The sequence below is a fragment of the Paroedura picta genome, chromosome 7, assembly GCF_049243985.1.
Source record: "Paroedura picta isolate Pp20150507F chromosome 7, Ppicta_v3.0, whole genome shotgun sequence".
Classification (NCBI taxonomy): Eukaryota; Metazoa; Chordata; class Lepidosauria; order Squamata; family Gekkonidae; genus Paroedura; species Paroedura picta.
Genome location: NC_135375.1, coordinates 61,427,276 through 61,441,696, shown reverse-complemented (window position 1 = coordinate 61,441,696; position 14,421 = coordinate 61,427,276).

The window sequence follows — 14,421 nt, the reverse complement described above, 5'->3', positions numbered from 1 at the left end:
AAGGGGACTCTAGTTCACTTTCTGTGTCTATGGTTGGAAGGAAGTTATAGTGGAATGTCACAATTTTGTACGCGAGGTAGCTCACAAATGCCTCATAGCTGATATTTGATTGGCTATTATTTTGGTGCACTTCATCCAGGGCAGCACTGAACTATCCTAAACAATTGTGCTGGACATGAGCACATGGACTTGATGGAAGTTGAGTAAAATTTGCATTTTATTGATTTCACCATCATCTCATAGGCCTTCATATACATTCTATAAGATGTTCTTGATGCTTCATCATGAAGCATCTTCCTCCAAACTCACTCTAGTTGTCTCAGATCCCAATGAGTTTCTCAGAGCTCAACATACCAGGGGGACTGCTTTGGACGGGGGAGTAGAGGACGTTGGGGAACTATCTCTTCAATGGGAATATGGTATTTCCCAACTCAGAATTGGTATCCCTATCCTGAGCTTCCTTGATGGTCTCCTATACAAGCACTAACCAGGGCTGAACCTGCTTTGAAGATCTGAGATTGGGTTTGCCTGAGCCATCTAGGTCAGTATGCAAAGGAGCCATGCTCAAATTCCTGAATCGACTACAAAACTCACTAGGTGGTCTTGTGCAATTTATAATCTCTTATCTGCATTATTTGTATTACAATTCTGAGTAGACTGACACCCTAGTTCTATAAATGTTGTAATGAACAACAAATGGTGAATAATCTACTGGAGTGGTACAGGAAACCTTTACTTCATTAGTCTGATTTGTCTAATAAACCCTTCTCTTTGGATTAAAAAAAATTCATTGTCCACGACTTCTTTTGAACAGGGAGAAATTTTGGACAGTTTCCTGCAATGCTCCAAAGGATTGCAATTTGGGAGACAAACATTTTGTTTTATTATCATTCTTCATGTTTGCAATGATTTAAAGCTCTGCTCATATCCAGAACAGATGCTACTCAAAACAGCAATAAAATCAATGTGATATAGTTAATTCTGATTATCACTCTAACACTCACAATGATTTGTGATTCTTTTTAATGGCTCAAAATAAACACTTTTGGAAAGGGCCCGGGTAATAGTGCTTTTTTGTTATTGTAATCGTACTCTCTGCTATACCTAGTTGATAAATGAAAATGACATTATGAAGAGCTTCTTTCATTCATGTCAAAAATCAATATTAACTACACTTCAAAAGTACTTCCAGTCATTTTAAAGAGTTTACGAATGGGGTACCTGCTGCTTTAATCCAGCTAGCACAGTAGCACAAATTATGTTTCAGAATCTAATCTCCACACTTTACAAACTAGTTGTTACACACTATAAGCAGCCAGCCAGAAATACTATTTTCTTTGCAGATTTATATGAATTATAATTACCTGTCTATGATCCCGTTAAGACTTTCAGGTTATAAAATTTTGAAAAACACGGTGGCACAATTTTAACACCCAATTCTACTATTTTAATTAATGTTATTCACAAAATACAGTTTGCCAATGTCAAATTTATGGGAATAGCATTAAGAGCTCATGTCAAACAAAATCCTTATACCTGCAATAATGTATATATATAGTGACGGATCCTTCCGACAACATACTGAACATTTAAAAGAATCCAGACGGAGCCCCGCCCACTAGGAGCATTTTGAATGTTCAGCAAGCCACCCTGTCAAAAATGCATACAGGCTCTTTAATTTCACCCTCACTCCACAGGGTGCAGTGAAAAGCCCCCTTGCCCCTGTGCCCATTCAATAGAGTGGGTGGGAGGTAAAGGGGTAGAAGTAACATTTATAAAAACTAGAAGTAATATCATAGCACTCTAGGAAGTCCCTGAGATTCTATAGTTTCACTATAGAGTTCTGTCAATTCCGTGAACATTATGACATCACTACTACATAAAACCTAGAAGTAAGGTCACAAATCCATACCTCACCTTTGCTCTGAAAGCTTCCAGGAACTGGTGGCAAAGGCTTGGCAACCCTAGCTCTATCACTGTTTCTTCTAAATCCAGCCTTTTTGTCAGCAAAAGAAAAAAAATACGGAATAAATTTTGACTTTATAGAATTAATATAATCAGTAATGTGGATGTTAAAAACCTATTAAAAACTAATAACCTGAATTTGGAAAAATAGGAATAATTGGTGATATGCATTATTTAATTTTATCATCCGTTTTGTTTCATTCTCCCCAGCTGCCCTTTATTGGCCAGATAATTTCTATTCTTACTAACCAACTTCCAGAAATTCTAGGAAGATAGGGAAAGTGGGAAGATATGAGAGTAGAAGACACTTAAGTAAAGTAGTAAACGGAACAGTAGTTTTAAGAGTTGAACTGGCCGCCCAGAGATTAGTGCTGACATATACAGTATCGCTGAACTTCTCACAAGGGATTCAAAGTTCCAACTCCAGCTGTTCATCCATTAAGTTGTTTTACTGAGGACAAAGGCAGGCCACTATAAACTGATCAATTAGCATATCTCTTACTAATTAAGAACTCACACAGGGACAATGACACTAATGATGGGGGGGGGCAAAACTCAAGTTGATAAATGTTCTTTGTTCACTTCCACTCAAAGTCATCCGTTCTCTGGATAAACCAGGTATATGTCACAAATTAAATAGAACATGAAAATGAACAGTTCCTCAAGGAAAACACTCCTACTTAGTAATGAGTGTTGAGCTAGAAGCACAAATTTCCTGGGATACATTTAGCTCGTCAGTACTTGTTTTATTATAATTTGTCATGTTCTCAAAATCTTACCTATGAACACTTCTGTTCGAAGTCCCACTACAGGTCAGATCTAAGAAAGAGGTTTAATGGGCAGTGTTCTTAATGGAAACTAATTGAAAGGCCAGTTGAAGTAACATTGGTTATGAGAAATAAATGTATTAATGTCTAATTTGGTTCCTTTTCTAGCTTACAATGAAGTTCAGAATCTTAGAGTGATTCCTCAGAGAAAGAAAATTTTGCAGCAGCACCCTTTCAGCTGCACGGAATTCCTCTGTCTCCACATAAAAATCCGGCTCCTCGGGTGCAGATCCAATGAAAATGCCACCACTGGGGGCCATTGTGCCATTTTTTGCAGCTGGGAAAAACCACGAATTGTCTCCCCTACTGGGGAGGCAGTTAGCAGTAATCCAGTGCATTTGGTCTACATTCGAATTTGCTTTCCTCTTCTCTCCCCACCCTTGCCTTTTGAAGCCTGAGTCCACCCACCTCCTCCAGCTTTATGCTATTTTCTTTTCTCATTTTGTGCTATCCCCTGGAAATAGCACTCTGGTGTCTGTCATTCCATTCCTAGATCCCCCATGGTACTCCCAGGGGCTGTCATTTCACTCTGGGACTTGTAATTCCAGGCCCTGAATAGTCTGTCTTATTGTAACTGAAAATCCATTCCATGTTTTCTTTGCAACTCTTCCTACTATAATGTATTTCAATGGAACCCATACAAATCAATTGGCATTCGTGCCTCCCATTATTTGCGATAGATCAATCAATCATTAGTGTGCATGCCCAAAGGGAAAAAAGGGGCATGGATGGCGTTCCCATGGCTCCAGGAAGACTGCCAATTTGAGGTTAATGTGAAGAGCAGGAACCAAAGCCTATCCATGGAATTTGACTTTGGAGGTGACCTAGTGCGGACAGCAAGGTGCAAAACTGAATTTCCTCCCCTGAGACAACCATGAGGGAGCTCCGAAGATTACAGACAACTACAGAATCAGCCTTACTTTAACTTGAATCTAACATTGTTCACACATAGTTGCTATGGGAATCAGGTTTACTGCAGCCACACAGAAATTAATATTTATGAGAACATATGCAAAAGATCTGATGATCACTTCAGCAGCAAGTTATTTGCCATAGCCAAAACAACACAAAATCAAGGATGTTCACTCATCCACCAGTTTGCCACATGGCCTACACTTAGGATATGATCACTAGAGTGGAATGTTCAATACTCAGTTGAAAAAAGATGAACACTCATGCATAACTACATACTGGTATATACAACTCCTTCCTGTACAGCTCTGCCAAATAGAGCCTCTAAAATAAAAAGGCGTGTTGTTAAAATTAAAAATTCATTTGTAATTTAAGAAGATATTGTCTCCTTCAGTGATATGTCCTTTATGGCAGTGACATTTTGCAGTCATTAAAAAGACAAGCTCTGGACAGCTTGAATGTGTACTATTCTGTACAACAATGACTCTAAATGCTCCCTGCTTCCTTCAAGTGCATCTTTTAGTTAATTCAGGAAAAAAAATGGAATAAGCCTGATCTTGCAAATACACTAAGAAAGGTAACGTAGTGATAATTATAGTCCTAATTTTGGCTGGTTTGTGGTTCATGAAATGATGCTTGCAAACTGAAGAATTGCTACAAACTTTTGTGAACTTTGATGCAGATTGTGATGGTTCATGAAGGTTTACCCCTGCTTTCTGCTCTTCATGAAAAGCAGCTGAACATTGGAGTTCCCTCCCATTCAGCTGTTTGGCTTAAATGGCTTAAATGGAGAACAGAAAGCAGGGTTTAAATGCCCCGGAGCCATTTAAGCCAAACAGCTACTTTTTGCTCCTCACAAAAAGATGCCCTGAACAGAAAGCAGGGGTTTAAATTTAAAGTGGTTCAGAAACTGATACAAACTACTATGGTTTGAAAACCAGTATATCAATTCAGCCACAAACCACAAAGAGAACACAAAAATGCGGTTCATGCTGATCTCTACTTAACACTGGTATTGCTGAATTCTCAGTATATGTTAACTTGCTGGTCCACTATCAAGTACTCCCTCCTAATAGTTTTTCTGTTTAATTGTTTTAATTGTTAATCTGTAATATGTTTTAAGTTTAGCAAATGTGGGGATTTTTAGAGGACAAGTAGATATGGACATGAGCTGAACACTGGCAACAATAAAAAAACTTTACATTTTTTAAGCATTTTAAAAACAAGAACATGGTTTGAACATATAATCTTAATCTGTAAATAATAACCACCCTCTTCTCTTGTAAAAATAATCTCTTCCACATGCACACAGGACATACACATTATTTGCACATGGAATTGGATAATTTTCTTGCATTTCCCACTTCAAAATTACCTCTTTTCTTTGAGCGGCGGGCAACTCTCTGTCCCTTACCAGTAAGCTTTCTGTTCTCTTTAGAGAGGATACAGTGTTTAGGTCTAGGTCTGCTCAGAATTGTTGTATAAATCTTAGTTCATCTTGTGTGACAAGAGTGTAAATTGTCTCTAAGTAAATTGCCAAGAAACCTCTATCTATTGCAGAAAAGAACAAAGAATTATTTTTCTTCAATGAAAGAAAAGTTACAGGGATGCAGAAACAAGATACATGATGGAGGATACTAAGTACCATCCTAAGTAAAAGCATGCCCATCTAATTCCAGTCAAGCCAATGAAATTAGGGTGGCCCTGGATGAGACATACAGCCACAAATATGTGACTTTGAAGGTTAAGATGGCCATAAAATGTGTTCAATGTTTGTTTCTTTTTAAAAAGTGCGAATGGAATGAAATTTTAATACCTTTCATATTTCACAAATGAAAATAGAGATGCTGCCTCAGTGTCTCTTTGCACTTCAAGGAAATTTTTATACCTGTTATATGCTTCACTAGCATACACTAAACTGGTTTCTGAAACAGACTATACATACTGCATTTAAGTCTAAAACATGTCATCTTTCAATAAGTGTGGTTGAACTTAACTATAGAATAGTTTTGTCAAGTCAAACATAATAAGCAACATTTGCTGTCTAGAGGCAGTTAAGGGTTGAGGGGATGGAAATGAAATATTGCATCAAAATTTTGTATCTTTATCTGTATGTATTTACATGCAAGTGCACAGAATCTAAACACATCTGCTCTGTAATAGGGAATTCGGCTTATTTTAGGCACAAAAGCAACTTTTTAAAAAGGCATCGCTAATATGTCCTTCAAATGTAAATTAAGGAACATTTTATTGACATGTATTAAAAATAGCAAATTAAAGCATACGAATATTGCTCCCCAGTGATGTTGCCATTATAAGGAAGAAAGCAGGAGACCTGACCCACAAACTTGGAGTTATGAAAACTGACCTTGTGTTCTATTTTGGCAACCTATGAGAGAAGGCACATTCAGGGCAATTAAATTAATCATCATGAATTTTTGATCCCATAGTTATTTTTTGCACCATATTCTTCCCAGTTTTTTATACATTATTTATGTTAGCAAAGCCTGGATTTTATAGAGTGTGTACATGAGGACTTAAATCAATTCAATCTCTCTCTTCCCCCCCCCCCCTGCCTGATTATGCATGGCAGCAGCCATGCTGGGCTGCTATCATTTAATGAAAATCTCTGATGCACGTAGTCTGTTCCAGAGTTATGCATGTGCAAGCACAACTGCAGGGCTGGAAGTTTTTGCCATGCTTCACTGTGACAGCAGGGGAACAAGGAGCACAGGGGTCCCACTGCAGGATGATGCCGCTATCCCATCATCGTGTGGAGTGTAGAAACACCCCATTCAGCTCTGCAGCACTGCAAAGCCAAATGGGGTGCTTTGTGTCCCTGTGGGGACACTGTATTTGGGGAGGAAGAGGCCGGCCTCATCCCATAGGCGTGGGCCTGGCCCAGCTGTGCCTCTGACGGCTGCCATGGCAGGAAAGGGAATGTGGAAAATTCAGCATTCCCTTGCCACAGGCCAGGTCTGGGAGGCGCCTGGATGGTGCCAGCGTCATGCATCAGCAGGGATTAGCCCACGCTCTCTCTCCTGACAGCTCCTTGAGAGATCTAAAAGCACTGATACTGAAAGCTGTGGGATTCACTTGTTTGACAGTCCACATGGCCAGCTGGGCTTCGTTGACAAGGTTGGCACCAAGAGGGGAAAGTTCCTCACTATAGGCCCTCATGAGATATCTGGCTTTTTGTCTTTGTGGATCCTACAGTTTCCAGCAGCAGCACAAACTACTAGTCTCTAGGGAGTGATGTTGGAAGGGGAATGGTGGGAAAGAATCACATCCTCAAAATATAGAATCTACTGCCAATGGAGAAATCCAAAGCAAGTTTCTACTCAATCTGTTATACTCAATCTATTCAATGTGGCTTACCTTTAGGAAAGCAGAAATAAGTTTGCTATATTTGTGTTTCTGTGTGCTTATGAAATGAAATACTATATCATTTTTTCATCAGTTTAATTTAATTTATTAGATTTATTCGATTATGACTTATTTCAAGACATCTTTAATTACGCATATCTTTTGTATCACAAATGCTTTTCACCATGTACATTTTATGCATAGTTCAACCAAAGTTGAAGAATATATACAAAAAAATTATAACAGAAACCACATAGGATCAGTAGAAAAATTAGGTGCTAAAATATAGACATAAAAATATAAAAAATTGTCTAAAAAGCAACAATGTGGGTTTTTTGTAAGTGTTCAGTTTCTGTCTCTGCTAGCTATTTAGGCAGAAAGGAAGAAGGCCAAGCAAGGGCAAATTGGCTCTATATACACCTCATTAAGCACTTAGCTCTAAGCATATATTTCAGCTTAATAACATTGCATTATATAAGAAGTATATGAAAAATCTACAAATCAAAGATTCTTAAGTATCTATGTCAGCATCCCTTTCAAACGCTACCAATAGATGCTTCATTTAAATTTTCACCAGCAATCAACCAACAGAGTCATTATCTGGTCTCTTATTAGGAATGAATGAGCTTGTCTTTTCTTATTTCAAACCCAATCTAACAAAGGGGAGAAAGTAGAACAGTTGGCATCAAATGACTACATAGTGACCTGACCATTATAAAAACTTGGAGTGTGGAAAAGTTTTCCATGAACATTAACTGTATCGGCAGGATCGATAACAACATGCTGGGCATTATGTTGCAGTGCATATCAAAGAAGCAATAGAGCACAAAGAGCTACTATGGGTGGAACTACTAGACTTTAAAGGGAACTTAGAATTGTGAGGATATAAATGATCTGAAAACATATCAAACTGCAGTACAAAGGAAGCCATTTCTGTCATCATGTGTCCATGCCCATTGATTTATATTGAAATGACATTAAGGACTGTTAAAATTATAATCCTAGAACATTGTTTCAGGATATGAAATAGAGTAGTTGAAGCTCCTCTTACCCAGCATTGTCTGGAGAAAGAGCATAAGATAGATGATCTGAGAGTCTATGTTACACATTTGTTCAAGCAAAATACTTGGAAACTTAAAGACCCTAAAAAGACCCTTTTGCAGTGGAAGTCTGAATATATTCACCTATATGACTCTTTAACACCACATAATTTAAATATCTCCCCACATCTTTCTTGTTTTTTCTTAATGTTACTTGATAGTTCCAATTCATTTTTTTCTTTACAGGATCAGGTCTATTTGATCTTTCTTATTAGGACTTTTATTTAGGACTCATTAGGACTTTGATGGATCCATCATTCTTAATGCTTGTTAAGGCACCTTTATGTATCTTTCCCCCAAAAATTATCTCTTTGAAAATAACTTTATAATTGGTCTGGTAAATTTCTACCTTTCTATATTTTTTAATTCTGTTTATTATGTCTATGCATTGCCTATGTGTTTTATTATATTTAACTAGATATTAAGCCCACAGTGGCCAAAATACAGCGGGCCCTAGCATGATGGGTGGGTGGAGGGATGGGGCGAAGGAAGGAGGAAAAGGAGAGAGACAGAAAGACAGAAAGAAAGGGAGGAAGATAGAGACAGAAGAAGAGGGAGAGAAACAGGTAGCCAGAGAGAGGCAGATGGAAGAGAGGGAGGAAGGGAGAAAGGGAAAAACAAAGGGAATGCTGGGAGGAAGAGAAGGAGAAAGGGAATGCTGGGAGGAAGAGAATGCTGGGAGGAAGGGAAGGAGAAAGGGAATGCTGGGAGGAAGGGAGGAACAGAGTAAGGTAGGCGGGTCCTTCTGCTTGGTCCAGGGGCAGGCTCGGCTGCCCGAGGGCCTGGCAGAAGGCTCCGGACGGGGGCGGCAGGCTTTGCGGCCTACTGCCGGGCCTAGGAGCAGGCTTGGCTGCCCCAGGGCCCGGCAGAAGGCTCCGGACGGGGCCGGCAGGCTTTGCGGCCTACTGCCGGGCCTAGGAGCAGGCTCGGCTGCCCCAGGGGCCGGCAGAAGGCTCCCTGGACAAGGGGAACGTGGCCTGAGGACTTACCGCTGGGGAAGGTTTCTTCGTCTGAGCAGCAACTCCCCGGCTGGCCCAGGCAAGGCTGGGCCAAGCAGCCAATGGGGAGCCGTGCTTTGCGCGGCTCCCCATTGGCTGCTTGGCCCTCCGAGTTTTTATCCTGGACAGGGCCCGCCCTAACTCCTCTCCACTTGCCCTTTATTCCTCCCGCTCCTCTGGAGCGGGGGGGGGGGAGGTTTAAAGATGTCTTTTCCAGAAAGTTGTGTGCTTAAAACTGAAAACTGGTGGATGTTATGATGGTCACTACTCCTTGGTAAGTTTTACTTCCATTGGTTTAAATATTATACTGCAACAGTATGCTATATTTTTTATTTTGCCATATTGGATTACATCTTATTTCATTTTAGAGGGTTGAAAAAGACATCACAAAGTGGGTAAAACATAGCTGGCCTCCCATTGTTGCCATGACCTTATCTGTACCTCCTTCTATGAAATATGGCTTTGCTTTACTTCTGTTGTACTTCAGAAAATCTACATTTTGTGTTTGAAGACTATGGAAAACTTAGAACTCACCATTGTTAGCTTTCTGTATAATGTAAATGTTGTTGAATTTACTGTTCATAACTTCATTATTTTTGGTTAAGATGAAATTATTAATAATAAGTGATTACATTGCAAAATACTTTATATTATATTCTTTATTGAGTACACTAGATTCCAGTTTCTTATATAGTTTTGGCTTTGTCTGTGTACTCCCCCCACTTTCTTGGCTTCTTTTGGGAAGGACATGTGCAGAAAAATTTCCAAATCTTTTCAGATTTGGCCAAATAGATTTGACTGGATCTGAAAAGCTGAAGAGGAATTCATGTGATTTAGATTTGGCCATAATCATTTGTGACCGAATCCAAAGTTGTACAATTTTTGTGTGTGTGCACATCCCAAGCACCAAATACTAGAAACATTAAAACAATAAACATTTCAAATCTGGCAAGAGAAGGAAATTATCAATAGGAACTGCATAAATAATATATGACAGAAAAGAACCAATGATCTGTGCATGATCAATATATACAATATTTATACAACTAGTAATATAGCCCGTTGTACCTTGGATACAGCGGGCGCTAGCGGAGGTGCAGGTGCCCCCGAGTCGTCAGGGCTGCGGCAAGGCGGCAGCAAGGGAGCAGGCGGCGCTGAGTTTTCTGGGCAGCAGCGAGTATGGCGGTGGCGAGGCGGCGGCGAGAGAGCACCCGCCAGCCGCGCTGCACACGGCTGGTGGTCCAGCTCGTCAGGGCGGCGGTGGCAGTGAGGGAGCAGGCGGCTCCCAGTCTTCAGGGCGGCGGCGGCAGCGAGGCAGCGGTGGCGAGAGAGCACCCGCCGGCCACGCTGCGCGGCTGCTCCCTGGCCACCAGCCTGACGTGTCGGGAGGCGCTTCACGCCTCCCGACGCATCAGGGCGCCGGTAAGGGAGGAACTGTGAGCCGCGCACGCGGCTCCCAATTACTCCCTTGGCGGCGTGGCGGCAATTACTCCCTTGGCGGCGTGGCGGCAAGAGAAGACAAACCCTCTTGTCAGTCCGGAGGAAGAGGCCAATCGGGCCCCTTCCTCATCACGGACAAAGCCCGCCCTAACTCCTCCCCCCCCAGCTCTTAGCGAATTATTTAGTCCGCGGCGCCCGCGGCACCGCGGGCGTGTTAAGGATAAGGTGTATATACAATAAGGCATATATAATCAAAAAAGTTCTGTTTATTTCCTGTTTAAGTCGTGATGTGCACTGAAAATAATCCAGACCAAAATATTTAGAAAAACTATTTCTACAAGAAATACTGCACAATTCTGGATTCCTGAATAAGAATTAATGCCAATTTTTTTCCATTGTTGTTGTTGTTGTTGTTGTTGTTAGATTTATTACCCACTACTCCCAGACAGGCTGGCTCATGGTGAGCTACAGACAGACACTCAGAACAATAACAATCCCCAATTGAAACCCCCATTAAACCCCCATAAAATAACAGAAAGTTCAAAAACCTAATGGCAGAAATAATGATACCCTGTCTAGAGAGCCTCAGCTAACAGCGAGGGTGACTAGGATAGGGGTGTGACAACCAACCAAGCCAATGAACCAGCATGGAAGCATATCTTCTAATAACTAAGAAAGGGAAGAAAGCAGCCATATTCTCGAGGCAAGACCAGACAAAAGGATTATGATGATAAACATAATTTTAATGGTTGGGGGTCACCACAACATGAGGAAATGTATTAAAAGGTTGCAGCATTAGGAAGGTTGAGAATAACTGCTCTAGATTATAATTATAATGATCAGCTCTGCAGGCAAAAATGGCTACTTTAAAGGCTGGACTCTGAGGAATTGTACCATTTTGAAGTCCCACCTCCAAACCTCCAGGAATATTTCCAATCCAGGGGTAGCCAACCTCCAGGTGGGGCCTGGAGAGCTCCTGGAATTACAGCTCATCTACACAGTATAAAGATCATCTCCCCAGGCTGCACAGGTCCAACAACTTCCCTCACTTTGACTCAGACCACTGACAGAGCTCCACCACTCCCTCTCTTCAGGCCTGCTGGGAAGGGCCTCTGAGAGCCTCTGATTGAGGGGAGGGAGGTATTTCCGAGAGCAACGCAGAGGAGTCTGTGGGGGTACTTGTGCTTTCCTTTGTGGGGGGGGGGCTGACAGAACAGCCCTTTCTCACTTAAAATACTGCTGTGGCTGCCTCACTGCTGGAGGGAAGAAGCATCCAAGCCATGTGTATTTCTTCTGTGCGACTCTGCAAATTTGAGGCCTACTACATAGGGTTGTTGTGCAGATGAAACAGGAGGCAAAAGAATCTCCACAATAGCATCAAGTTTCATCTGCACAACAACCCTGTATGGTAGGCCTCAAATCTACAGAGAGTTGCTTGGCTTCATCTTCGGTCCAGCAGCGAGGCCGGCCTAAGCAGTAATTTATGTGAGAAGGGGCTTTTCTGTCAGCCAACTATTTGGCAGAAAGCTTTCCCCCTCTCAAATGAAAGCACAAGTCTCGCCAAAGACTCCTCTGCATTGCTCTTGGAAACGCCTCCCTCACCTCATTTAGGGGCTGTTAGAGGCTCCCTTCACGGCAGGACTGAAGGAGGGGTGGAGGGAGGGATTGCACTCAACAGCCACCTGCCAGCTTTTTCAGCAGTCTGAACAACTATGAATAAAATTGTTGTTTGTTGTATAAAGATATGGATATTAGCCTGGAATTCTTTATGGACAAAGAAAAGATCTGTATTTTATGGATAATAATAATGATGTTTCTGGATAGGTTATAATGCCCCCCCCCACACACACACACCAAATATCTGAGACTGACATATACAAAAACAACTTCAGTATAATGGATATATTTCCTCCCTCTGTTCCCTCTGTTCAGTTTTATTTTCCAGCAATTTGTAATCAGGAGTCCATGGGTAGGTATTTTATGTTTTATCTTTTTGGTGATCAAAAGTGTAAAATATGGCTTTCCTTTGATTTGTTTCATGTCATCTAGCTCAGATGCTTAGGAAAACAAAGCCAAGGCCCTCCATATAATTGATTTGGGCATTTGCCCACCTCAGACTGAAGTCTATAGAAATTTCAACCCAAGCTATGATTTTTGTGCAGACAGATATTTGCATGTGATGCTCCTTTAATTCTGTGCGAAACTATGCAGCCAGGCAATGTGGTCGGCAAAACAACCTTGAACATGGAAGATGAACCTTTTTCCCTATCAATTTAACTATATTTTGCAGCTATTTTGCAGGCACCTGATAATATTGTGATGCTCTTCTTGTACTTTCTCCTGATTGTGATAGTTGTATGCTAGTGGTGCCCAGGCTTCTGTTACCTTGAATTCTCTGCTAAGAGTGTAATAGAATTCATCTATCATTCTTAATGAGAGGTTTTAATGGCCCATGGTATTTTTAAAGAGTAGTTTCTTTTCAGATTTTATTCCCGAATGATTGTGATCATGCAGCATAAAAGGCAACTCCTCAGAATTTGGGAGGTAGGGTAAACATATCTAACTATGACATAAACAGTTATTGTAGAAAAAAGATTTTTAAACATGGTTAGGGATCACTAGATACTTACCTGAAATTAAACTGCAGTATATAGTAAAGATGAAAGTCTAGAATTTTCCAGGAAGGTCATTAATTGAGGATTTACTTGAGGGCTATTTACATGTTGAATTCTACATTCAAACATCTTTAAAACTGTATTCATACATTATAGAAAACAAACCAGATTTTTTTGCACTATAAGGCTAGTGACTAGAACCTAGACATAGTTGGGAATGGCAAGACATGATGATTTGGGGGTTCTGTCTTCATTTTTATAGAGTCAAAGACTTGAATTAAAATATAAATAGATTTATTGAATGAGATTAATGGTCCATATAATCCATATTCCTGTTTCATGCAGTAGCCAGCCAGATGCCCCCAGAAGACCTACAAGCAAGGCACAGAAGACAAACCCTCTCACTGGTTCTGCCCAACAGCACTGGCAATCAGAGACATGATGCTTCTAGACATGGAACTTGCATTTAGTCCCTGTGACCAGGGCTGTTTCTACACTTACTTTGTTTAATACCAAAACCAAAACCAATTGTGCAAATAAATTATCTTTTGTGCTTCATGTACTGTGCTTTACACAAGAGTTAAAGGGGATACCTGTCAGAATCCCCCAGAATTCTGCCATGGTAATTGTGATTGATTTGTTAACTGCCTTGCCTTGCCTGCCTGTGATGCTTTCCAGTTCCTGGGCTGCTTGGCACCTCAAGGACAAACAGTGGTAATATACTTCAGTTCCCATAGAGTAGCCTGTCCTCTCCAGTCTGCCCGTCTTGCCCACATCTTTGTAGTTTAGATTGCACCAAATGTTTGGGTTCCTTGGGTTCCCAAGGAAGGGGGTAATGAGGTGGGCTAGCGTTTATTGTGGAAGTCTTTTCCAAGCCTTGTCATTCCTGTCTATGCCTTTGTAATGATGTTTACGTCTCTGAATAAAGAAACTTGCTTTAAAGAAGTTTTCCTGTTCATAACAACTCTTACAATACCCTCTTGTAAAGATGCCTTTGAATGAGGCAGCTGAAATGCTCAAATGCTTCAATGCACATGCTAAATAATTTTTAAAAACCTACTCCCTCCCCAACAACCCCAGAATGGATGGAGCTCCGGAAGGGAAGACTGAATGAAATCCACTGATAGAGTACAATACATGCAAAAATGTGAAAAGCAGCTACAGTCTCAAAAATGCCTGTGTGTGTATAGTGGGGGTA